At 36.0% G+C, this 26,548-nt stretch overlaps 1 long non-coding RNA gene across 1 annotated transcript in view; it reads left to right on the forward strand.

The window, feature by feature from the left end:
- LOC139031729 (uncharacterized) overlaps window positions 1–26,548 on the forward strand; it is a 2,010,631-nt gene that overhangs the window by 218,238 nt on the left and 1,765,845 nt on the right. The gene's annotated exons all lie outside the window — the stretch shown is intronic.

The following is a 26,548-nucleotide window of genomic DNA, read 5'->3' on the forward strand; positions in this document are numbered from 1 at the left end:
GCAGATTAATGGGAGAAAAAGAAATAAATTTTAATTCATGTACATGGTATTTTCATAGAAATGGGACCTAAAAAAAAAAAAAAAAAAGAAATGGGACCTAAAAAGTGGCCAAATCAGGTAGCTTTTACACTTTGTAGATGAAGAAACAAATTTGTGTGACATTGACAAGACAAGGAAATTCAGGTTTTGAGTGATCTAACTGATCTAAAGTGAAGAATCTAAACAGAGGCTAGGCTTGAGGTAGTAAATTAGAGAAGTTACGAGGTTTATTTCTACAAGCTTCTCACCCTCACTTGCCTAACTGTGGTAAGGATGTCCTTCTATCTTCAGATGCCGGGGTGTGCCTTTCAGGTCAAAGTGAAAGAGTTAGTGGCTCAGTCGGGTACGACTCTTTGCGACCCCATGGAGTGTAGTCTGCCAGGCTCCTCTGTGGATTCTCCAGGCGGGAATACTGGAGTGGTAGCCATTCCCTTCTCTAGGGGATCTTCCCAACACAGGGATTGAACCAAAGTCTCCTGCGTGATAGATGGGTTCTTTACTGTCTTAGCCACCAGGGAAGCACCTTTCAAATGAGAGATTTATTCCCTACTTGCAGGGAGGCAGAAAGAAGGGTCACCATGTCCCTTGCATGGGCCGTTTCTTAAGTAATTTTAATTCAGAATAATCAATATCCCTTTGTGGCATATTTTGGGGCAGCTCATCCTGAACCCAAAAGCATGCCTGCTGTGGCAATTACCTTCCACTTGTTCATCTATCCAAGGAACATATACTGAGTGCCTGTAATGTATCAGAGACTGTGTAATGTGAGGCACTAGGAATCCAAAGGTGAGGAGGACAGACTGAAGTCTAATGCTCAGGATCTTGCATCAGCAATGCTTGTCCGTAAGGAGCTCTTTACTCGTTTGCAAACGAGAGTGAGTTATTAATCCTGAACTTTCTGCTTGCTGTGTTTAAAATGTGCATCATAGTCACTATGGTCACTAGTGAGTGATTCTTGTGTGGACTTTGGTTTTCTCCTGCCTAAGCAAGAGGTAAAAAGCATTATCCCTCTCACTGTTTTTTGTCATTACTTAGTCACTAAGTTGTATGTGACTCTTTTGTAACCCCATAGATTGTAGCCCACCAGGATCCTCTGCCCATGGGATATTCCAGGCAAGAATATTGGAGTGAGTTGCCACTTCCTTCTCCTGGGGATCTTCCCCATCCAGGGATTAAACCTCCAACTCCTGTATTGACAAGCAGGCTCTTTACCATTGAGCCACCAGGAAAGCCTCTCAGAGTTTTGGGAGAGGATTAAATGAGCCCCATATATTGACTAGCTTCAAACTTTTATACAAAAGCAGTATAACACTTCTGTATAATGTAGTACCGTGCAATGACTATTGTTCTTGATTCATGCTCATTGAAAAGAATTGATCATCATTATTAGCAACAAATATTTACTAAGCACTCAGCACAACTGAGCTTCCTCTCCAGAGTGTCTTTATTGACTATACTTCTCAGATTTGTCTGTGGGTGGAAACAGAATCATATATTCTGTATTATTACATTCCCCTAAGCTAGCTAGAGTGATCAGAGCTACAGGAATTACAGAGAAAGGGCATTTTCTGGGTTTATAGGTTTGTTTTATTTTATTCTAGATAGACATATATTTTATGTTCTATTGACAAGGATGTTATATCACTGTATAAAATTCTTGCTAACTGTCTCTTGAGATGACCTAAAAAGAAATCAAATGCAAAGTGACATGGAGAACTAGTCTCCACATCTCCACCATATTATGAAGCTTGCAGTATTTTTGCAGTATATTTTTTCACCAATCCAAAAACTTTACCAGGACTCAAAGCTTTTTATAATTATCAACTAAACATATTAAACCTAGACCAAAATAAATAAATTCCATTCTCTGGAGCAAATTATCTCTCCTAGGGTTTCCCTAGAGCTGCACATTGTTGAATTCACCATTCAGCACCTAAAATACTCTAAAACAAGGCATGACAGGCAGAATGTCCTCAGCTTGTATGAAATCCACCCATAAATTTAGAACCAGTTTATTATTGCCTAAACATTACTGCTATGGTATAGCTAATTAAATTGAAAGGAAAAATTTTGCACATTTGATTTGTGTGTGGGTTAGCATGAAAATATCTTAATTCAACTGGCTTACTAGATTTTTTTGAAGTGATTTGTTTTCTGGTTCTAATTTGTAGTAATTGTGGTAAGTGCTTATGGTAGTCCTTGCTAATTAAAGCGTGTGTCCAAGAATGCTCAGTTGTGTTCGACTCTATGTGACCCCATAGACTTTAGCCCTCCCGGCTCCTCTGTCCATGGGATTGTCCAGGCAAGAATACTGGAGTGGGTTGCCATTTCCTACTCCAGGGGATCTTCCCAACTCAGGGATTGAACCTGCGTCTCCTGCATTGGCAAGTGGGTACTTTACCACTGAGTCTGCTTATGCTCTCACTGGTAATTAACACATCAACCAAGAACAGACTAACCAGAAATGACAGACTTTCTAACTATAGATTTTGCCATCAAAGTGTGATTCATATCTCCTCTCTGTTCAACTAGCCTAGTTCTGGACTTTTAAAATCCCATTTATACTCTTTTTACAATTACTAACTGGTTTCCTCTGTTCAGCTTTTTGTCCGTTACTCCATCCTACACTGGGCAACTGCATCAATCTTAATCAAGCACAGAACACAGTGTTAACTCCTTAGCATGGTGACAAGATCCTCAATAGTCTAGTCCTGACCCAGCCCATTAATCCCCTTCATTCACCCATTCCTAGACTGCAAGATACTTACTCTATTCTTCATATATTCCTGTTTCTATGCCCTTGTTTGGATTGTCTATGGCAATATTGACATCATCTTCATCCCTGACTATTGGCATTTGAATAGTCAGAGTGTTCTATGAATGTCAAGTAATCCTGTTAACCATCTTTAGAATAAAATCCATATGGTATATAAATCACTCTTATAAACTTATTCTACCTTTTTCTCATCCCTTATTCCTAATGATATTCATTATATGAAAGTGTGTCCATCTTGCTAACTTGGATATCACATGTGTTTTATATATTGGTTGTTGATATGTAGTAGAAGCAATAAAAGTGCTTTTACAAGGTCAGACATATGTGCTTAGACATCTTCATTTTACTTTTTTCCAGAATACCTATCCTCTTTCCATAATTTCCCTTTCACAAAAGTTTCACCCCATTAATTTATTTTTCCTCCTTCAAGTTTCAGTTTAGCTGATATTTCTTCAGGGTATTTTCCCCTAAAGGACGGTTAGGCAAAGTTGAGTATCTCATGATATCCATGGATATATTTGTGTCATTGTACTCAATTTTTATACTATGTTTTCTTATCATCCCTAGTTTGTAAATTTATTGAATGCGGGGATCTTTCATATCAGAATTTTATAAGGCCTACTACCAGATAAGAAATACAGTCAATATTTATCAAAATGTTGGATTTACAAATGTCTATTCATGATCATCATTTGTGATCTAGAACTACACTTTCATGAAGTCCTTCATATTTTTGTCCATTGGAAAAATATTTTCCTTCCTCTGAATCTCCATATCATTTTTTCATTGAATTTACAATTTTCTTCCCTTCAGTATCTGAATTCATTGAGCGGTTTACTTCTCCAGACTAAACTGTGAAATATTTTAGTAAGAGCTGTGTTTCATTCTTTTCTGTACTCTTCTAATCCTGGCACAGATTGTGAACCTGATGGTCATTCAATGCATGTTGAATAAATGGATGGTTAGATGATACAGACTAATGTTTGAAATGTATTCACTAGGATGGGCTACTTCTATTGGAGTACTGGGCAATCATCTAACCCAAATTCTACTTCATGATGAAATCCTTACATTTGCGGTAACAGAGAAGCATCTTATAGAGTCCACTGTATGGAAGGTGGAGGAGGGGCATCTGGCATAGTGCAGTGGAGAGAGCACTGATGTTTATGTTGGCATGGTGCTCTGTGGTTTACCACGACCATTATTTAACGTGATTCTGACTAAAGGCTGCCAAAGCAGACAAAACGAGGAGTCTTTGCTCACTGCTTTCTTTTTAGTTTTTTTTTTTTTAAGAAAAATCCTTATTATGTAATAACCCTGTTCTAGGCATTGTGCTAAACATGGGGTAGAAAACACAGGGGTAGAAATACACAGGGGTAGAAAACTAGAAAATGGTCCTTGAGATAGTACTCTATTTTAATGGTGAAAACATTATGTCTGAGAGAAATTGTTTTACTAACCCTGGGTCACAAAGTAAGTGCATGGAGAGCATTTAGCATAAGAATTTTCTGTCAATTAAGACATAAGTTTAAGAAATAATGGAGTCCTGCACTCCACTACATTATCTTATTTTCAAATAAGTGTTTTATTTACCCAGAGGCAGAAAATCAGTAAGCAAAATCTTTATTGTAAATGTGAACATTTTCCAGTGATAATCAAGATTATATTAAGAAGCAAGAATGTTTTTTTTTAGATTTGTTGCAGTCAGCTACTGTTATAACATCTTCTAGACAATTTCAGGAATGTATCGTGAAGACTAGCATCAAATTTGAGATGTATTGATGTTTAAAGGATGAATCTTAGATTTATAAACAGAAAGATTTCATAAAGAAATGACTCTTGAGTCTCAAAACTTAGACTAGAAAGTACTTCTAGTTGTATAAATAATATTTTATACAGAAATTATTTCTTACTGAATCATGTATTGACACATGATATGCATATTTTATATTCTATAGTAAAGTCACATTACATAATATATTACAATACATATATGATGTATGTTTTTCCTTTAGTATTTTGTGGTTGTGGATATTCTGTTAAAAAATGAGTTGTATGTGTGTTTTTTGACCATGAAGTAGTAGCAAGCAAGCAAAAAAAAACTCACTTGGGTGAAAATTTGCTATATGGAATTCACAAAGAGAATAAAGCATATGTGGATAATTGGGGAACAGTCCTCCAAAACATGGTGAACATCTGTCGGGAGCACAGATGTTAACTGCTATTTGGAGAAGACAGCATATTAATTCATAGCAATTATTTCAAATGGTTGGAAGACTTCAGGATGACAAGACACATTTGTTTTCTTTTACCTTTCCTTTTTTTTTTTAATGTCAGCAGTTATTCCATGGAAACATGCAAGCAATTCACTGTGGAAAAATGACAGGCTCATCATTTAGAACTCTAACTCTGGTATGTTGGTGATATAAATGATCTGAGACTGTCAGTCTGTCCCAGCCTGACAGCCAGCCCTGCAAGAGTGTATATAAATATGAAATAGCACAAAATATGAAGGAGAAACTGGCAAAAAAATTGCACTAAACTTATATAGTTTATTGTTGTTTTACGTAAATTGATGCATTTCATCCTCACAACTTTCATATGAGGTAGCTTGTGTTATTACTCCTACTTCATAAAGAAACAGGAGAGATAGGTAAGGGGAACAGGTCACACCTGGTGGAGCTAGGGGTCAACTCAGGCAATCTGGTCTCAAGAGCTGTAACTTGAAGAACATAAACTCATAAATGTATATGCCTGTGGGTTATGTATATTTGGTTGTGTGTACAAATCATATAAAAGTAGATTTTCCTTTGCATATCTTCTTAGTACTTTTACCCCAAATGCAGCATCAGACTTTGATGAATATAAATAGCAATCTATTCATTTATTCAGTCATCCACACATTGTTTGAGTCATGTAAGACATATTGTTGGTGAATGAATGCATCGGTAAATGAATGAGTGAATTCATAGATTGCAGAATATAATAATTAAAAATGTGAGTAAATGACATGAAAAAGGGAGTTAATTCACAAATCAATAAATGTGTAAGTTTTAGTCCCCTCCTCACCAGATAAAGAGAAAGAGAGGCCTCTAAATCCATGAAGTTCCTAAGAAGTAATTTTGAAAGACAAAAGACAGGAAATGCCTAAGTACAGTAGAGCGTTACAAGGAAAAGCTGGAGTGAGAAGAAAAGATGTGTCATTCTAAAGTGGCATCCAAATCTAACCATGCGTTAGAATCTTCTAGAAACCTTTGAAAAAAAGAAAACGATCCATAGCTAGTGCTCCAGTCTAGACAAATTGAATAGGAGTCTTGGGAGCTAAATGCCAGGCAGGTAAAGTTGCCCCACATGACTCCACTGTGTGCAGCCATTATTTGAGAACCACTGGTTGGGCAAAGAGAGCTCTCTAGAGAGATTTTATTTAGGAGACAATTTTCTGTTTCAGTCTTAGTAAGTTGAGAGGCTTTGCTAGGATAGATCCATTGAGAGGGGCGTGGGTAAGTATAGGGACCCAAAATAGCAGTGGGGGGAGCCAGACATGCGAGGAAAGGCAAGGGGAAAAAAATTGCTAAATACAGAGAAAGCTCTGGGCAGAATTACAGTTGACTCGGCTTCTGCGGCCTCTGAGCCCCTGGGCCCTTTGTCTCCTCCTATCTGCCTTGACTCCTTTGGCAGTCAGGAATTAAAACCTTCAGCTGGCCGGGTGTCCTGGACTTATTTAGGATAATGGCTTTATCGATTGTGGTTCTCTGCCTGGAGGCCTCATAGGATGTTTCAGCTTCAACTTTGACTTCAGACTCATACTTCCCTAAATAGCTTCTAAATGGATTTTAAAATGCTCCATCTAAATTACTTAAAGGCTTACCTCAGCCACCCCATCAATTTCTAGAGAACAAGCTCTTGCCAACAACCAAGGTTTTGTAGCACTTCGCCAGCCAAGTAAACGCTCCAGTCCTTGCCCTGAGCAGTTTACCTCCGCGAAGTAGGTGTGACTGGGTACTTAAAAATACATAAAATGCTATGATTTGAAATTGGACCCAGGAATGCTGACTTTTTTCCGATCGTTAGAGCTGTTAACTACTTTACTGAGCGTTTCATGTCACTTCAGTCTGACAGGAGAGTGGCTATAAGATTTTGTGCTGCTGATGCTAAAAGAATCGGTATGGTACCTTTAAAATCATCTGAGAGGGTCTTTAGATGCTTTGACTCTTGTCCTTACTGAATAATAATGACAATAGCTAATAGTTCTCATAGCTTGTGCTGTTGAGCATTTACTCTGTGCTAGTCAATATCCTTAGCACTTTGTATGTATTCATTTATTAAAAGTCCTCAATAATCCTGTGAGAGTAGCAATTTGTAATTTTTAATTTATAGGTGGCAAATTCATATCACAGAGAAGTTATGTAGCTTATTGAAGGGCTCTAGGCTTTTAAGGGGCAGATCTGGGAGACAAATGCAAGTAACCTGGTTCCTGAGCCAGTGTGCTTAATATAAAACAGACATAATTCATGTCTCAGTTCTTACATCCTTAATGTTTTGACATGATAAATAAATAAGACCATTTTGCAGAGTGTTTACCAGGGTTCCTGATACATAACAAATCAATTCAGTCAGTTCAGTTGCTCAGTCTGTCTGACTCTTTGCGACCCCATGGACTGTAGCACACCAGGCCTCCCTGTCCATCACCAACTCCCAGAGCTTGCTCAAACTCATGTCCATTGAGTCGGTGATGCCATCCAACCATCTCATCCTCTACCATCCCATTCTCCTCCTGCCTTCAATCTTTCCCAGCATCAGAGTCTTTTCCAAGGAGTCAGTTCTTCACATCAGGTGGCCAAAGTACTTGGAGTTTCAGCTTCAGCATCAGTTCTTCCAATGAACATTCAGGACTGATTTCCTTTAGGATTGACTGGTTTGATCTCCTTGCAGTCCAAGGGACTCTCAAAAGTCTTCTCCAACACCACAGTTCAAAAGCATCTATTCTTCGGCACTCAGCTTTCTTAATAGTCCAACTCTCATATCCATACATGACTACTGGAAAAACCAGAGGTTTGACTAGACGGACCTTTGTTGGCAAAGTAATGTCTCTGCTTTTTAATATGCTGTCTAGGTTGGTCATAGCTTTTCTTCCAAGGAGCAAGAATTTTTTAATTTCATGGCTACAATCACCATCTGCAGTGATTTTGGAGCCCCCCAAAATAAAGTCTGTCCCCGTTTCCATTGTTTCCCCATCTATTTGCCATGAAGTGATGGGACCAGATGCCATGATCTTAGCTTTTTGAATGTTGTTTTAATAGTCGATACACATCAGGAATTATGCTAGTTATAATAATACTTTCCAAATCTTATTAAAGAGGGAGATGAAATTAACATTTGCATAACCTACCAGTGTTTTTGAGTTTTACAGTCATTATCTCATTTATGCTCACAAAAAACCCCTTGAATTGCATCTATAGCCAGGTTCATTTTGTGGTTATGAATTGAGAACTAGGAGCTCTTAAGTGATTAGTCTCAAGTCATACAACTAAGAATTGGTAGAACCTTCAGTATAACTCAGGGAGCTCAGCCTGGCTCTGTGGTGACCTAAATGGGTAAGATAGGGGTTGGTGGGAAGGAGGTTCAAGAGAGAGGGGATATATGTATAGGTGATTGACTTTGTGGTACAGCAGAAACTAATGCAGTATTGTAAAGCAACTATTTGTTGTTCAGTTGCCAAGTTGTGCCTGTTTCTTTGTGATGCCATGGACTATAGCCCAACAGGCTCCTCTGTCCACGAGATTTCCCAGGCAAGAATACTGAAGTGGGTTGCCATTTCCTTCTCCAGGGGATCTTCTGACCCAGGGATAAAACCCACGTCTCCTGCATTGGCAGGTACATTCTTAACATTGAGCCACAAAGCAATTAAAAAATAAACTTAAAAAGGAAGAAAATTTTTTTTAAATAAAGTGATAGAAACAGAATTGGAATCAAAACTAACTTGATTTTTTTTTCCCCCTAAGCAATGGCCTTCCTTTTGACAGCTGAGTGGTGAGTCCCCTCATTTAGAAATGTACAGTTAGGAGGAATTTTTGATGCTTTATTCAAATATGTCATTACATCTACAGCATATAGCATAAGCTTTTATTAATACACATTAGAGGATCAATTGAAAGCATAAAGTTACAATTAACTAGTTAGACTTCTATATATTTAACCATGGACACAAAATGAACTGTGAGTGTGATTTGGAAACTAGGGAATTTAAAAATAAAATATTACAAATAAAATGATGGTTTTGATTCCCAAAGCAGATAGGCAGATAGCTGAGTTGTATAGAATACAAGCAGCCAGTGAAGTTTTATATATGGCTGGGAGGGTGGGGAGTGTAGCCATGAATGCATGTGTTTTTTAGACATAGCATCACCCCATATCTGACTAGACATCTGTTTCCTGGCTAGCCCTAGACCTGGTGATGCTTATTGACATATAGATTGATGTGTATATATTCAATATATTCAATGAAAAATGTGTAAATAGCTTAATGAATAAATGATTCAATTTTTATGCATCTTATGTGAAAACTGATCTAAGTAACACCAAGAAATAACACTGTTTATTTAATATTTACAAATAGCTAACTGCTGTCCTAGGTCCTTTATTATGTGACCTCTTTTAACCCCTACAGGAATCCTATTTTTTTCCATTTTGCAACAAAAGAAACTTATACCCTGACAGGTGATTGACTTTTTTGAGCTCACATAGGTAATGTTAGGTATGAGATCCCATCTCATGTCATGCTTCTACTGTTTTCCCTAGCCTTCAAAGAGATGAGATATCTCAGGCTTCTCTGGTGCTCAGTGGTAAAGAACTTGCCTGCCAATGCAGGCGACTTGGCTTCGATCCCTACGATGGAAAGGTCCCCTAGTGGAGAAAATGACAACCCATTCTAGTATTTTTGCCTGGAAATTTCCCCAGACAGAGGAGGCTGGCAGGCTACATTCCATGGGGCCACAAAGTGTCGGACATGACTGAGTACACACATGTGTGGGGGGAAGAAAGAGATTTCAAATAAATCCTACAATTTGGAAAAGCAGCATAACGCTGCCTCTCCCCGACCCCCCCTTTCTTCTCCTTCCTCCTCCCCTATTCCTCTGTCTCTTTCTTTCTGAATAGTATTTCATGAAACTCAAGAGTAACGACAAAGACTTACACTGTTTGTATATTACAAAATGTTCTGCTGAGTTTTGCAGACAGAGGACATGACACACACAAGCCAAATTGCAATAATGTGCATTATCACACCTCCGGATGTGACGTCGGCCCTTTCTCTTCTGATATGGTTTCTCCAATTGCAAGTAAGAGGAAAGCAACAGTATTGTAAAGATAATCCTAAAGAACTTTGGATATATTTGCTTGTATTATTTTATTCATTTATAAGCACTGGAACTTAGTAAAACGTGCCTTGCAGTTGGCCTCAGAATTGTGCTACTCCAGGATGTCATGCCTCTTTGAAAACCAAGCTTGGTTTATTATGAGACTTGACTAGGTGGTTGTTGTGCTTGGCTTGTTTTGTGATTGGTCAGCTGCTTGCTAGCTTTTACTTTGATTTATTATTTGTGTGGACTGGACACTTTTTTTTTTTAATTGTATTACATGAAGGCTCTGATTATTAAGTGAGGACAAGTCACCCCGAAATTTGTATTTGTAAATTATTGTATCCACAGTCACAATATTTGGGAACCAACTCCAGGCAAAGCTTAATATTCTATAATACAAAATGTCACAAGTGACTCCTTTCAATCATTCCCTCCTGTCTATATAGTGGTGTCTTCCTCCATTACACAATAAGTGATAAAAACTAGGAGTTTCCAAGACTCAGAAACTTCATTTCATACTTGCTCCTATAAAAGATGAGAGCAGTTACATACAAATGGCTTGATCATTTTTAAAGTGTCAGATCTTTGCTCTCTCAGGATCCTTTACCACAGAAGAACATTCATATTTCTTCTAGTTCTCCTAATAATAACACTAAAAATAAAATAAAATGAATAAGACTCCCTGTATCTCCAGTCTATTGCCAACTTTAATTCATAACAGTCAGTATTAATTCAAGTCTAAGGTCCCTAGGAAAGATAACAGATGCCTAGACTTTTTTTTTTCTTCTACATTTGATTTTCTCATGTTCCATCAAAGTTGGCTAAATCTATTTAGTCCAGATTCCAGCCCCAGGCATCTCTAAATGTGTTCGTTTAATACTTTGTCATCTTTCTTTTTGCATTCTTCATGGAGGTTAGAGAGTTTTATATTAAGCAGCCGCAATAAAGTGTTTCCTGACAAGGAAAAGATTGATTCTGGGAACCTCCATCAAATGCACAGAATTGATTTTTCTTATTTTGCACTGAAATCACAAAATGCTTGTTGAAAAGCATCTATATGCAGGATCTCCCCTTTAGGGATACTGGTATGAGAGGAATATTTACAGGATTTTCCTTCCTGTAGCTCATCGTGTGAGACAGAAAAAGTTGCACAAACTAGGGGATTATCTTGAATCTAGCATAGATAGGATAGGAAGATGGTGCCAGAATCAGACGTGAGAAATCACTAGAGCTCACATCACCAAGCTATCTCATCTCAGAGAAGTTGTATTTCTCAAGCCTCAGTTTACATCCCTGTAAAATGGGCTTTCTAATATAAGTTATTGAGGAGGTTTACTACAGTAAAGAATATTATCAAATATATTTTCAAATATTTAAAAAAAGACTTTCCTATAAATACAGAATGAAAATACAGGAATTCATTAAAGTTAGTAAATTTAGTTAAATTTATTAAATCATTAATGCAGAAACAAGAAACATGATAAAGTATGTATATCTTTCTATTTATCTGTTTCATCTTCCATTTCTTTCATTAATATCTTATAGTTTAAAGTACTGGTCTTTAACATCTTGTTTAAATTTTTTCCTAGATATTTTAATATTTTTGATGCAACTGTAAATAAGATTGTTTTCTTAATTTCTCCTGATAGTTCATTATTGGTGTATAGAAACATGACAGATTTCTGCATGTTGATTTTATTTATATCCTGTAACTACTGAATTTTTGTGTTAGTTTTTAGTTTTTATGGTGGAGTCTGTAGGGTTTTTCATATAAAATATTATGCCATCTGTAAACAATGACAGGCTTATTCCTTCTATTCTGAACTGCATGGCTTTTCTCTTTTTCTCTTTTCTGATTGTTATGTCTAGGACTTCTAATACTATGTTGAATAAAAATGGTGAAAATGGCTATAGAATACATCCTTCTATTATTCCTGATCTTAGTTTTAAAGTTTCAACTTTTATTTAGAGTATTATGTTGTGTGGGGTATCATTTAGAGTATTACGTTATGTGGGGTTTTATTATGTGGGATTTTCTTAAATGACCTTTATTATGTTGAGATATGTTCCCTCTATTCCCACTTTGTTGAGAATTTTTATCATAAATGAATGTTGAATTTTATCAAATGCTTTTTATGCATCTATTTAGAAAACCATATTATTTGTTTCATTTGTTAGTGTGATATATCACATTGATTGATTTATGATATTAAACCTTCCTTGCATTTTGGAATAAACCCTACTTGATCATGATATATGACCCTATTTATGTATTGTCGAGTTTAGTTTTGTAATGTTTTGTTGAAGATTTTTGAATCTATTTTTATCAGGGACACCAGCCTGTTATTTCTTTTTTGTGGTATCTTTGTCTAGTTTTGGCATTAAGGTGATGGTGGCCTCATAGAATAAGTTTGGGAATGTTCTTTTCTATTTAGTTTTTGAAATATTTTGAGAAGGATAGATATTAACTCTTCTCTAAATGTTTGATAGAATTTACCTGTCGAGCCATCTGGTACTGGATTTTTATTTGAAACTCTCTGCTTCCTGGACTTGAATGTGTCCAAGTTTCCTTTGCAAGGTTAGGGATACTTGCAGCCATTATTTTTTAAAGTAATTTTTCTGCCGTTTCCTCTTTCCTCTTTCCCTGGAATCCCTATAAGGTGAATGCTACTACTCTTGATCTTGTTGCAGAGGTTTCTTACTATTGTTTTCTTATTTGCTTATTTGCTGTTCTGATTGGGTGATTTTCACTATCCTGTTTGCCAGATCACTGATCTGTTCTGCCTCCTCTAATCTGCTGATGATTTCTTCTAGTGTATTTTTCATATCAGTAATTATTGTATTCTTCAGTTCTAATTGTTTAATATTTTATCTTTGTTGAATTTCTCACTGCATTCATATAGTCTTCTCCAGAGTCCAGGGAGTGTCTTTATGATCTTTGCTTTGAACTCTTTATCTGGTAAATTGCTTATCTCCATTTCATTTCTTCTTTTTTGAGGGTTTGTCTTGTTCTTTCATTTGGAAGGCATCTTTTTCTCTCCTTATTTTGTTTAACTCTCTCTGTCTCTCTCTCTCTCACTCTTTTTCTACATATTGGGTATATCAGGTACATCTACCATTCTTGAAAGAATGACCATGTGTAAAGAGTGGGGTGCGGTGGCATGAGTAACTAGAGTCAGGTGTTCTAAGCGTTTTCCCTTTGTGGGCTGCACGTGCCCTCCTGTTTGGATCGGGTTGCATTTCTGTGGATTTGTTGATGGGTGGCTTCGACCCCTTCCCCTGCTGGCCATGAGGCACAGTGTGACCACTGTGGACCTGTTAGTATGTGGTGCTGGCCGCCTGGAGCAAGACTCAGCCTGCAAGCTTCCTGTCAGGTGAGGTGGGGCTGGGCCGCTTTGGAGATGCCAATCAAGGCAGGCTGGTTGGGTCCTCAGGGAAATGCTAGGGCGCCGTGCACAATGTCTAGCTAGATTAATGCAGAGTGGCAGAGATGGGGCTTGTCAACACCGAATCTGCTAAGGGGAGGGGGAGTAAAAGAATGGCACCCACCAGCACTTTAGCCCCTGGATATATTTCCACCAGATCCTTGCGCCTTGAGCTATCACCCCTGAATTTAATGAATCTCCTTCTTGCATGCCCCAGGTGCTTTTCAGGCTCTGACCTCTGTGCTGGGGCTTGGAGTAAGCGAGTCTGAGAGTGAGGTCTTTGAGAGCGGGGTCCCAGTCTCCCACACCTCTTCTGTCAATGCTCTTAGTGAGGGCAGAAAAGGTGATTTGTTCACTACAGTAGCCTTTCATCTTGTGACAGTGTCTGACACAGAGAAGGTGATAAGTATTTGAACAATTAAAATGCTCTGATTGCACAGAGGGAGTAGAAATCTAAATGAATTGAGATGAGAATATAGGTAGAGTGTGCTTTAAAAAAAAGATAAATGATGAAAGAATCTCTGGCTTATTATTCTGAATTTTGACGTATTTAAAATGGAAAAAGGATAAGGGGCGTAAAGTTCTGTTTTGTCATCTGAAGTCATTAATTTGCCCCATCAATTTGTTTGCTTTCTCAGTCATTAACTATTTACCTATAGTCATTACATGTGAAGAAGTTTTAAGTGATAACATGACTTATCAGTTCCAATGAGTCAAAGTAAAACTTCTTATCAATGAGACTTGATATTTCAGTTAGGGAAATAAAATATATAACTTTGAAATGATAAGATAGCAATTACAATGTAAAAATATAAAGCAAGACACAGAAATCTCATTGCAGATTTTATATACATCTGAAAAAAAATCAAGAAATTCAGGTTAGTTTTTCGAGGCTGACTGTTAACAAGGTTTAGAGTCTATAACAAAAGTAAGATTTATTTGATAGCAAAGCCTGTCCTATTTCCACTAACTCATGTTAGGAGAAAAGTTAGATGCTGTATCCCAGTTATACAAGGTAATGGATTGAGGAGAAAAGCCAATCAAATAATCATTTTTTTAAAGGACTAATATTTTTATTAGACATTAAAAATTCGAATGTAAATATTCTACCATAGTTCCTTACATAATGAACATTAGCATTTGGGATTATTCTTCAGTTTGCTTCAGTTCAGTCACTCAGTTGTGCCCAACTCTCTGTGACCTCATGGACAGCAGCATGCCAGGCTTCCCTGTCCATCACCAACTCTCCAAGCTTACTCAAGCTCATGTCCATCGAGTTGGTGATGCCATCCAACCATCTCATCCTCTATCATCCACTTCTCCTCCTGCTTTCAATTGTTCCCAGCATCAGGATGTTTTCCAATGAGTCAGCTCTTTGCATCAGGTGGCCAAAGTATTCTTCTTACTTATCATCTATTTTTAATGAGTTAAGTGAAACACTAATTTAACCAAGTGATCATTCTCTAACCTGTAAAGAGGCATAAATACACTCTTAATTATCATATTAATGTGATTATGATTTATATTTCACCTATTAAACTCATAAAAATAGAGTTAAAATAATTTTTTTTTTATTCCCAGTCACTAAATCCTTCTATACATGTCATTAAAATTAAGTATGGAAGGAAATTCACAACTGTAACAGAAATTGAGTTCAATTAGGGACTCATTATGAAAGCACAGTGAAATTGATTTGCAACTGTATCTTTTTGAGCTTCCATTTTTAATGTTAATAATGAAATCATAAATTTGATGAGAAGTCATTAAAGTACTTCATAGGAAGGGTTATTCATTACTTCAAAAGTGTATTATCTGGAACTTATTCCCTTCTGCTACCAAGGTTTGTCATGTCCAAGAGATAAATGATGCTGAATATAAACTAGTTGGCTGACATCAGTTACCATGATCCACATTCTCAGTAATTTATGTGCCATACTATTGTTCTTTTATGCCTTGCAAAAAAATTCTTCTAAAAAGCAAGTATTACCTTTTTTAAGATAAGTGCTGGCTATTGTATAGGCTGTTTCCTAAAGACAGAAATTGATCCAGTGTGATCGCATGGTAAAAATTGACCTCAAGATGACTATATACACTAGTGGTACATATGCATGAAGAAACTAACATGAAGTTCTGGTTAAATAATTGGTAAAGGGTCAAAACAGCCCAGGAGAGAGTTACGCAAAGGAGGGCAAGCAAGAGATTCCAGGCATCATAAGATTTTCAGCTAGATTTCAGGACAGAGTCTATGTGTATTCAGAGTCTATACTACTATTATTGATGCACTAGAGTATAGGCATACTCACCATTTCACACAACAAAATGTGTTTTGTTTTAATTGTTATTACCCAGAACTTAGTAGTTTAATAAGGCTCTTAATTATTATCTCATACTGTAGGCTAAGTCCATCATAGTCTGGCTAGATTCTTTACTTTAAGCTCACAAATATGAAATCAGGGTATCAGCTGAACTGTAGTTCTCGCGTGGGGCTCACGACCTTCTTCCATGCTCACTGCCAGTTAGTAGAAATCAATTTTTGTCCTGTTCTTGTCACATGAACTTTTGATCTTAAGTCAGCAATGTAGTCGTGTTTCTCATATTTTGAAACTCTGACTTTTTCCTCTGTCTTCCTCCTTTGTCTCTTAAGGGTTTATATGATTATATTACACTAGAATATAATAGATTTCCCTCCGAAATCTAAAATAATCTCTTCATCTTATAATTGGCTGGTTAAGAAAAATAAATGACCCAATCAAAAAATGGTCCAAAGAACTAAACAGACATTTCTCCAAAGAAGACATACAGATGGCTAACAAACACGTGAAAAGATGCTCAACATCACTCATTATCAGAGAAATGCAAACCAAAGCCACAACGAGTTACCACTATACGTCAGTCAGGATGGCTACTATCCAAAAGTCTACAAGCAATAAATGCTGGAGAGGGTGTGGAGAAAAGGGAACCCTCTTACACTGCTGGTGGAAATGCAAACTAGTACAGCCACTATGGAGAACATTGTGGAGATTCCTTAGAAAACTGGAAATAGAACTGCCATATGACCCAGCAATCCCACTCCTGGGCATACACACCGAGGAAACCAGAACTGAAAGAGACACGTGCACCCCAATGTTCATTGCAGCACTGTTTACAATTGCCAGGACATGGAAGCAACCTAGATGCCCATCAGCAGATGAATGGATAAGAAAGCTGTGGTACATATACACCATGGAATATTACTCAGTCACTAAAAAGAATTCATTTGAATCGGTTCTAATGAGATGGATGAAACTGGAGCCCATTATACAGAGTGAAGTAAGCCAGAAAGATAAAGACCAATACAGTATACTAACGCATATATATGGAATTTAGAAAGATGGTAACAATAACCCTACATGCAAAACAGAAGAAGAGACACAGATGTACAGAACAGACTTTTAGACTCTGTGGGAGAAGGTGAGGGTGGGATGTTCTGAGAGAATAGCATTGAAACAAGTAGACTATCAAGGGTGAAACAGATCACCAGTCTAGGTTGGATGCATCAGACAAGTGTTCAGAGCTGGTGCACTGGGAAGACCCAGAGGGATCGGATGGGGAGGGAGGCGGGAGGGGGGATTGGGATGGGGAACACATGTAAATCCATGGCTGACTCATGTCAATGTATGGCAAAAACCACTACAATATTGTAAAGTAATTAGCCTACAACTAATAAAAATAAATGAAAAATAAATAAATAAATGAATAAAATGAGTGAAAAAGACATGAAAAAAATAATAAATTAATAAATAAATAATAAAAGTGGCTGGTTAGTACACATAACTACAGACACACTGCCTTTCGCCGTGAAAGGAAACAATCATGGAAGGAAAAGTGAAAGTGAAAGTGAAGTCGCTCAGTCCTGTCCAACTCTTTACGACCCCGTGGACTGTAGCCTACCAGACTCCTCCATCCATGGGATTCTCTAGGCAAGAATACTGGAGTGGGTTGCCATTTCCTTCTCCAGGGGATCTTCCCAAGCCAGGGAAATGAGGGATCAAATATCAAGAGGCCAACATTCTGCCTCTGAGAACTAGAAATTAGAAGCTGGAACTCAGAGGCTGAGAGAAGTAAGTTTGGAGAACACAGAAGTTGGATTTCATACAGTAAGAAATACTTTCTGTATTTCACTAAACCACAGTGTTGTCTTGATTGAACATCGTGAGAGGCTCCCAAAATTTTCATAAAGTCTTGAATGACAGTTCTGTGGTAGGTAGAAAAAATAAAAGGGAGGATTATATTTGGAGGCATTTGTGATATTTTGACACTGATATTCATTCACTCTCAGTGGCAGGGTGCCTGGCTATTAGCTGTATGACATTGGTATGTGACTAGGATTAAGCTCTTAGGTAGTAAGAATCCAGCTGCAATTCAGGAGACCCTGGTTCGATTCCTGGGTCGGGAAGATCCCCGGGAGAAAGGATTGGCTACCCACTCTGGTATTCTTGGGTTTCCCTGGTGGATCAGTTGGTAAAGAATCTACCTGCAATGCAGGAGAACTGGGTTTAATCCCTGCATTGGAAAGATCACTGGGAGGGTGATATGGCAACCCACTCCAGTATTCTTGCCTGGAGAATCCCATGGACAGAGAAGTCTGGTGGGCTACAGGGCTACAGCCATGGAGTCACAAAGAGTTGGACATGACTGAGAACAGCACAGTATACATTTTATTTCCCTCAAGAATTTGAAGATAATGTTAGTACTGATATTTAATGCAGCTCATATCTATACGCTTATAAAAGTAAATGAAGGCTGCATCTTTTCATGCATAAAATAACTTTAAAAATGAAAAGAACTGTGAAGTTGTAGGTTCACCTATATTTCATTTAATCTGACAACTACAAAATGAGCAAATAATCCCTGAATTCTGATTAAACTGTAAATGCCTTTGAATTATTATGATCATCATCTTTTGAGATTGTTGACAATATACTTAGCACTAGATAAAACACTAGAGACATAACTTCTGCCCAAACGTTTTTAAATCCACATTGTATTAAGTACATGCTGTGTGAAGTGTAATTTATCTCAAGTTGACCAATCTTTTTCATTAAAATTCTATTTACAATACCAGGTAAACAGGTAATTACTCTTTAAAATAAAGTAATCCAGTGTACTTTATTAATGCATGTTGTGAGTAAAGATAGTCCTTTCCCATCGAGAAAAGATATTTTATAGACTGCAATCTTAAGTTTCCTGCAGTCACTTTTGAAAGTATTTGCTTGTAGAAATATAAAAAATCCAAATACACTTGAATGTTTTAGCTTAAATCATACTAATCAGAAAAATCCATAAATTTTCATCATCATAATGACAGCACTATATATTTAGCAGAGGGAAGTGATTTTTATTTAGTGTCTCCTCTATATCAGGTACAAAGCTGTATGTTCTCTGTATTGTAAGGAATCATAAAACATATATAAAATATAAATATCTTTATTTCTTTAAAAGATGAAAGTAAGATACAGAGAGTTCAATTCAAATGTCCAATTTTTCCCATAGGTGATCGGAATCTGACCCCTACTTGCCCATTCATACTTCTTTTCTACAAGAAGAGTCATTCATAAACAATTTTATGAAAAATCATGAGATTTCTCTCATACTACTTTGAAAATCCTGATCTCAGTCAGGATTTTTGTACCCGTGTTTTGTACCCACGCAGTTCTTCACATTTCCTATTTTGATTGCTTAGTTATTGATAATCAAGATAGTTGAGTACCAAGAAGCTGACAAGAATTCTGAGTAACTGAAATGATTGAGATATTTTTATAATTAATTTTATAATTCATCTTGTTAGGTTTCCAATAGGAGAGTTTTTGAAACAGACCTGTATATAACATGCATTAGTACTACTGTGACCCTCATACTGAATAGAACTGGCCTTGTGACTCAAAGAACTAAAATGGGGCTGGGAAATATAGTCTAACTAAAGGCCCCATGACAAAAAGAGTAAACCATTTGTAAGTAGCTAGCAGGCTCCATTATATTCTCTCATTTTCTTTTGTTATCCATAAATAAAATTCATCCTTTTTTTCACACAACCACCTTTTCTAGCCAAACAAAGCCTACATTTCAGGTATGATTTCATTCAGAAGACTTTGCCCTCTTCTCATCTGGATTAGTTACTGCTTCTTTGAACTTTTATTGCATCTCATGCACACTGAAATCACAGAGCTTTCAGATTGTTTGAATTTCTCCCAAACAATAGAGCTTCATTTTTGTGTTTTGAAAATTTGGCACAATATCTGGAATTATTAATTCAATGAGTACATTAAAGATTCTAAAGGCATCAGATTTTCACTAAATAATCAAATAATATTATTCATTGAATTTTCCCATATTCATTTGTATTAAATTTAATATAAATAATTGCAAAATAATGCTGGGCAAAAACATTTTCAGACACCTTTAATAAAATGTACTCTAAAATATCTTTAATCTCTACTGATAAGAAAGTTATAGAGATTGTTATTACTACTGAAATTTCCTGCTCATGTTTTTAATCAAAGTAAATGCTAAATTTCAGGAAGAAATTAGTGAAAATAAACAATATTTTACACAAATTTGTAGACCTCCAAATTCTATCTATATGTATACCTTATATTCAGAATATCTATGCTAAATTCTAAATTATTTAGGAATATAGAGATTTTATATGATTCAAGTTTGTACTTTCCATGGTCTTTAAAGAAATTTTTTTTAAAGAATAAAATCATTGCTTATACTTTATATGTTAGAAATATTCCCCCAAATATATTTGGATTCACAGTCCTCATAACAGCTGTCAGATAATAAAACAAGTTTTACAGAGTTAATCAATTAGCCTAAGACCACAGAATTAGAGAGAGGAAAATTGAGAACCGAAATCCATGCATGTTTGAATTGTGCTATTAAGCACTGTGGCCAATGATGACATGGGGTACATTCAAAATAATCTGAATTCAAATCCTGCCTCTGCCATGTCAAAACTATAAATTTACTGAGGCAAATCATTTACTGTCACTGGGAATTAGCTTTTTAAAATCAGTATATTATCAAGTCAACTACTTTTGTGAAATCACTTTACAATCCTTAATCATAAATAATAGTAGCAAAACTTAATTGAGAGACAATCTTACTCTTTTTTTTTCCCTAATGCAGGTCATAGCAAAAGCATTTTTTAAAATATAGATTTATTTATTTTAATTGGAGTCTAATTACTTTAAAATATTGCAGTGGTTTTGCAATACATTGACATGAATCTGCCACGGGTGTACATGTGTTCCCCATCCTGAACTCTCCCCCACCTCCCTCTCCATCCCATCCCTCCGGGTCATCCCAGTGCACCAGCCCCGAGCACGCTGCCTCATGCATTGAACTCGGACTGGAGATCTATTTCACATATGATAATATGCATCTTTCAGTGCCATTCTCCCAAGTCATCCCACCCTTGCCCTCTCCCACAGAGTCCAAGAGACTGTTCTATACATCTGTGTCTCTTTCACTGTCTCACATATAGGATTATCGTTACCATCTTTCTAAATTCCACATATATGCATTAGTATACTGTATTGGTGTTTTTCTTTCTGGCTTACTTCACTTCTGTGTAATAGGCTCCAGTTTCATCTACCTCATTAGAACTGATTCAAATGTATTCTTTTTAATGGCTGAGTAATATTCCATTGTGTATATGTACCACAGCTTCCTCATCCATTCGTCTGCTGGTGGACATCTAGGTTGCTTCCATGTCCTGGCTATTATAAACAGTGCTGTGATGAACATTGGGGTACACGTGTCTCTTTCAGATCTGGTTTCCTCTGTGTGTATGCCCAGGAGTGGGATTGCTGGGTCATATGGCAGTTCTATTTCCAGTTTTTTTCCAGTTTTTTAAGGAAGCTCCACACTGTTCTCCTTAGTGGCTGTACTAGTTTGCATTCCCACCAACAGTGTAAGAGGGTTCCCTTTTCTCCACACCCTCTCCAGCATTTATTGCTTGTAGACTTTTGGATAGCAGCCATTCTGAAATGGTACTTCACTGTGGTTTTGATTTGTTTTTCTCTGATAATGAGTGATGTTGAGCATCTTTTCATGTGTTTGTTAGCCATCTGTATGTCTTCTTTGGAGAAATGTCTGTTTAGTTCTTTGGCCCATTTTTTGATTGGGTTGTTTATTTTTCTGAAATTGAGCTGCAGGAGTTGCTTGTATATTTTTGAGATTAATTCTTTGTCAGTTGCTTTTTTTGCTATTATTTTCTTCCATTCTGAAGGCTGTCTTTTCACTTTGCTTATAGTTTCCTTTGTTGTGCAAAAGCTTTTAAGTTTAATTAGGTCCCATTTGTTTATTTTTGCTTTTATTTCCAATATTCTGGAAGGTGAGTCATAGAGAATATTGCTGTGATTTATGTCAGAGAGTGTTTTGCCTATGTTTTCCTCGAGGAGTTGTATAGTTTCAGGTCTTACATTTAGATCTTTAATCCATTTGAGTTTATTTTTGTGTAAGGTGTTATAAAGTGTTCTAGTTTCATTCTTTTACAAGTGGTTGGCCAGTTTTCCCAGCACTACTTGTTAAAGAGATTGTCTTTTCTCCATTGTATTCTAGCCTCCTTTGTTGAAGATAAGGTGTCCATAGGTGCGTGGATTTATCTCTGGGCTTTCTATTTTGTTCCATTGGTCTATATTTCTGTCTTTGTGCCAGTACCATACTGTCTTGATGACTGTGGCTTTGTAGTAGAGCCTGAAGTCAGGCAGGTTGATTCCTCAAGTTCCGTTCTTCTTTCTCAAGATTACTTTGGCTATTCGAGGTTTTTTGTATTTCCATACAAATTGTGAAGTTATTTGTTCTAGTTCTGTGAAAAATACCGTTGGTAGCTTGATAGGGATTGCATTGAATCTATAGATTGCTTTGGGTAGTATACTCATTTTCACTATATTAATTCTTCCAATCCATGAACACAGTATATTTCTCTGTCTATTTGTGTCCTCTTTGATTTCTTTCATCAGTGTTTTATAGTTTTCTATGTATAGGTCTTTTGTTTCTTTAGGTAGATATATTCCTAAGTATTTTATTCTTTTCATTGCAATGGTGAATGGTATGGTTTCCTTAATTTCTCTTTCTGTTTTCTCATTGTTAGTGTATAGGAATGCAAGGGATTTCTGTGTGTTAATTTTATATCCTGCAACTTTACTATATTCATTGATTAGCTCTAGTAATTTTCTGGTGGAGTCTTTAGGGTTTTCTATGTAGAGGATCATGTCATCTGTAAACAGTGAGAGTTTTGCTTCTTCTTTTCCAATCTGGATTCCTTTTATTATTTTTTATGCTCTGATTGCTCTGGCCAAAACTTTCAAAACTATGTTGAATAGTAGTGGTAAGAGTGGGCCCCCTTGTCTTGTTCCTGACTTTAGGGGAAATGATTTCAATTTTTCAAATGTTTGCTGTGGGTTTGTCATATATAGCTTTTATTATGTTGAGGTATGTTCCTTCTATTCCTGCTTTCTGGGGGGTTTTTTATCATAAATGGATGTTGGATTTTGTCAAAGGCTTTCTCTGCATCTATTGAGATAATCATGTGGTTTTTATCTTTCAATTTGTTAATGTGGTGTATTACATTGATTAATTTGCAGATATTGAAGAATCCTCATATCCCTGGGATAAAGCCCATTTGGTCATAATGTATGATCTTTTTAATATGTTGTTGGATTCTGTTTGTTAAAATTTTGTTAAGGATTTAGCAAAAGCATTTATAAATTAAAATACCAAAGGGTAAGCTATTATGATTTAGAGAATCTTTCAGTATTTTATTTTTCTTCTAGCCATAATAAAAATTCTTAAGTTTATATTTGGATAATCAACTTTTTTCCAGTAAAATTACATGAAGCATCAATTATGTCATAACCACCTCACTAGACAAAATAAAATTCTGTTTTATAGAATAACTCATTCCAATTCAATCTGAATTGAATTGAAATGCAGATATTATAATACCCATATTAGTAAGGTTTTGCTGTGTAACAAAATCACTGCACAATTTAGTGACTTAGACAACAGCAAGTTTTTTGCTCTTCCTGTAGTTTGTCAGTTTATACATTGAGGTTTCCTAAAATAAGATTTAAAGTTGGCCAAGCTACAATTATCTTATAACCAGATGATACTATACTTTCAAAGAAATGAGTTTTAAATTTTTTAATTCCACGAAAATCAAGAGCATTATGTACAAATCATAATATTAAGTCAACCCCTCTATTCTCATGCCAATATAATTTTTTTTTTTTTTAGAAATCTATTTGGGGTTAAAGTAAAATAGCATTAGATGTCAGTGGAAAATGTATAGAATTATATTCAAATTGATTTGAATAATTAATATGCTAATTTATAATATTCTTAGAATTAAAATTACTTGCCCCTGTAATAGTGGCCTCATAAACATCTTTGTGCAGTTGACATAACTAGCATTATTTTGTGGAATTTGTTTTGAAGAAATTGGTACTAAGATGAGAAGACTGACTTTGTCACCACTTTCAGATAGACTCATTTTAAGCACTTTTGAAAATGCAAATATTGTGCCGTATTAATAAAATAATAATTTGTAACTAACTAGCTAACTGGAATTTGATGAAAACCTGTATTGTGAAATACATAAATTCTCTTTCTCTTAGAGTCTTGGAGCTAATGATGAGTCACAAGAGGATGAGAAGACAGGAGTAGAAATTGTGCAGAAAAAATGCATATTGCTTATTACTTTTAAGGGTAGAGTGCAAAGCATGCATTTTTGCCATAGACATGTAAAAGCATCCTCAGATGCAGGGGGAGCTAAAATTGTTTGCCCTTATTTTCAGACTTCTTAGACTTTGTACCTTCTCTGGCTGTGTTCTGGTGGTTTCTCCTTAGAAAATGTGATGGGATTCTCAGTGGTATTTCTGTCCTATCACTTGAGCATTTTTTTTGTCCATTTTCTTTTATCTTTTTTACATGGCTTTGCTTATTTCTGGAATACTGTGTTGAATCTTTTCATTGTCGGTTTGTCTTTCTTTTTTCTGCCATGAAAATTAGATCATTGCAAAAATGTATATACCTGTCTTTATCTTGAATTATGCCTTTTTTTCCCATGAAATAATCAATAATGGTATCCTAGAGATGTATTCATGGGCTGCAGAGATATTAAACTTAGACAATATATATTTAAAAAATCTCATACCTGCCAGGAACAGAGATTCAATATTCATTTTTGTGAGGTATGTGGCTAAGGCAGTGATGGAGTTGGTAACATTTAAGAAAGAATTTAAGGAATGCCAATTGAAATTTGCAGAATGCTCTAGATGCCTCTGGAGCAATCTAGATGTCTCTGCAAATTCTTTAATAATTGGTCTAACCAAATATACTTTGAAATGAATATGACTTCCAACATCAATTATCAGTAAGACTTTGGCAGTAACTTGAGAAATACGGTCTAGTTTTCTGAGGGTAAAAATTCAAGTTAGCCAAACTGGGTAGTGAGGATTCAGCCACATAAGTTTAGGTATGAGGTATTCATCATCCAGGAGAAATTTAGAAGGAGGAAATTAAAAAAAAAAAAAAAAAAGAACTCGATGTCAAGATTAGTAGCTACTTTTAAAACATCTCATTTGATTCTAAAACAGAGCAAAACCAAAATATTCACTTCTAGCTATAATGGAATAGCTGTATCAGACAAGCACTCTTGAGGGGAAAAAAAGACGCACACAACTAGAATAGCTTGACAAGTGCAAAACACTGTGTGTAGGATGTGAAGATTCTAGAGTCCAGGAATTTGATAGTTGGCCTTTGTATAGCTTTGACAAATCTGCTCCTTCACAAGCAGTGCATAGATGAGAGAATGAGAAGAAAGTGGTGGTTTACAACCTCCAGTGGAAAATGGGCAGGAGAGACAAAAGCTGGAGTGTGGGATTACCAAAGCAGTGAAACCTCAAGAGGAAAAATCAACTCTTTTTTTTTTTTTAAGCAATAACTGGTAAGTGAACTTTACAGTTTTTATAAGTTTTCTATTCATGCATTTTCTGACTTCTATTTTCTGATTTCTCATGCATCTGTAGGATGAGAAGTCACTAGGAAATATTAGATAAGATGCTAAGAAACTAAGTGTGATTTTGGTGATCTCGTATTGCTGGAGACACAATAACATGTTTTCAAAGCTTGTCCAAGACTAGAGCATCTAACAAATACATCGGCTTTCAGTATAATTATTTTGGTTTTCTTTCGATGAAGGTTATGTGTCAAAGTTATGTTTAAGTCATTGGAAGAAGATAAAAAAGTCTCTGGAAGAATAATTTTTTGCATGATGACCAGTTATCAATTTTAAAAATACAGGAGTGCTAAGATAACATCAAATGGTCTCAAAACAGTAGAAAAAAAAATACAGAAAAATGCCTACTGGTGATCTAAATACTGTAGATATCATATAAGTCTTTACAATATGCATGAGCAAAAAATAGGACAAATGGGAGAATCCCACCAGAGAAATAGACATCTATTTTTAAAATAATCAGGTGAAATCACTATAGCTGAAAAGGCCAATAAGTGAAATTAAGAACATAATAGATTGAATTAATAGTAGAGTAGAGCAAAAAAAGAGAAAATTAGTGAACTAAAAAACAGGCCTGTAAAATGTCAAGATTGAACCATGGTGAAAATGTCTAACAAAACTATAGTTTATATGCCTTGTGAGGTTAAAACAAAATTCCAAAAGCAATATTTGAAGAGACACTGGTCAATAATTTTCCCAAAGTGATGAAACTTTGAAGAATTCATTCATAGTTTCAAAATTCAAACAAACACACACACACATCTTTACAACCTTTGAATGAATAAAAAGAAATTAACACGTAGATACATTAAACACACACACACACACACACACACACACACACACACACACAAATCTTGAAAGCAACCAGACCACTAACACA

The sequence above is a fragment of the Odocoileus virginianus genome, chromosome 28 (genome assembly GCF_023699985.2).
Source record: "Odocoileus virginianus isolate 20LAN1187 ecotype Illinois chromosome 28, Ovbor_1.2, whole genome shotgun sequence".
Classification (NCBI taxonomy): domain Eukaryota; kingdom Metazoa; phylum Chordata; class Mammalia; order Artiodactyla; family Cervidae; genus Odocoileus; species Odocoileus virginianus.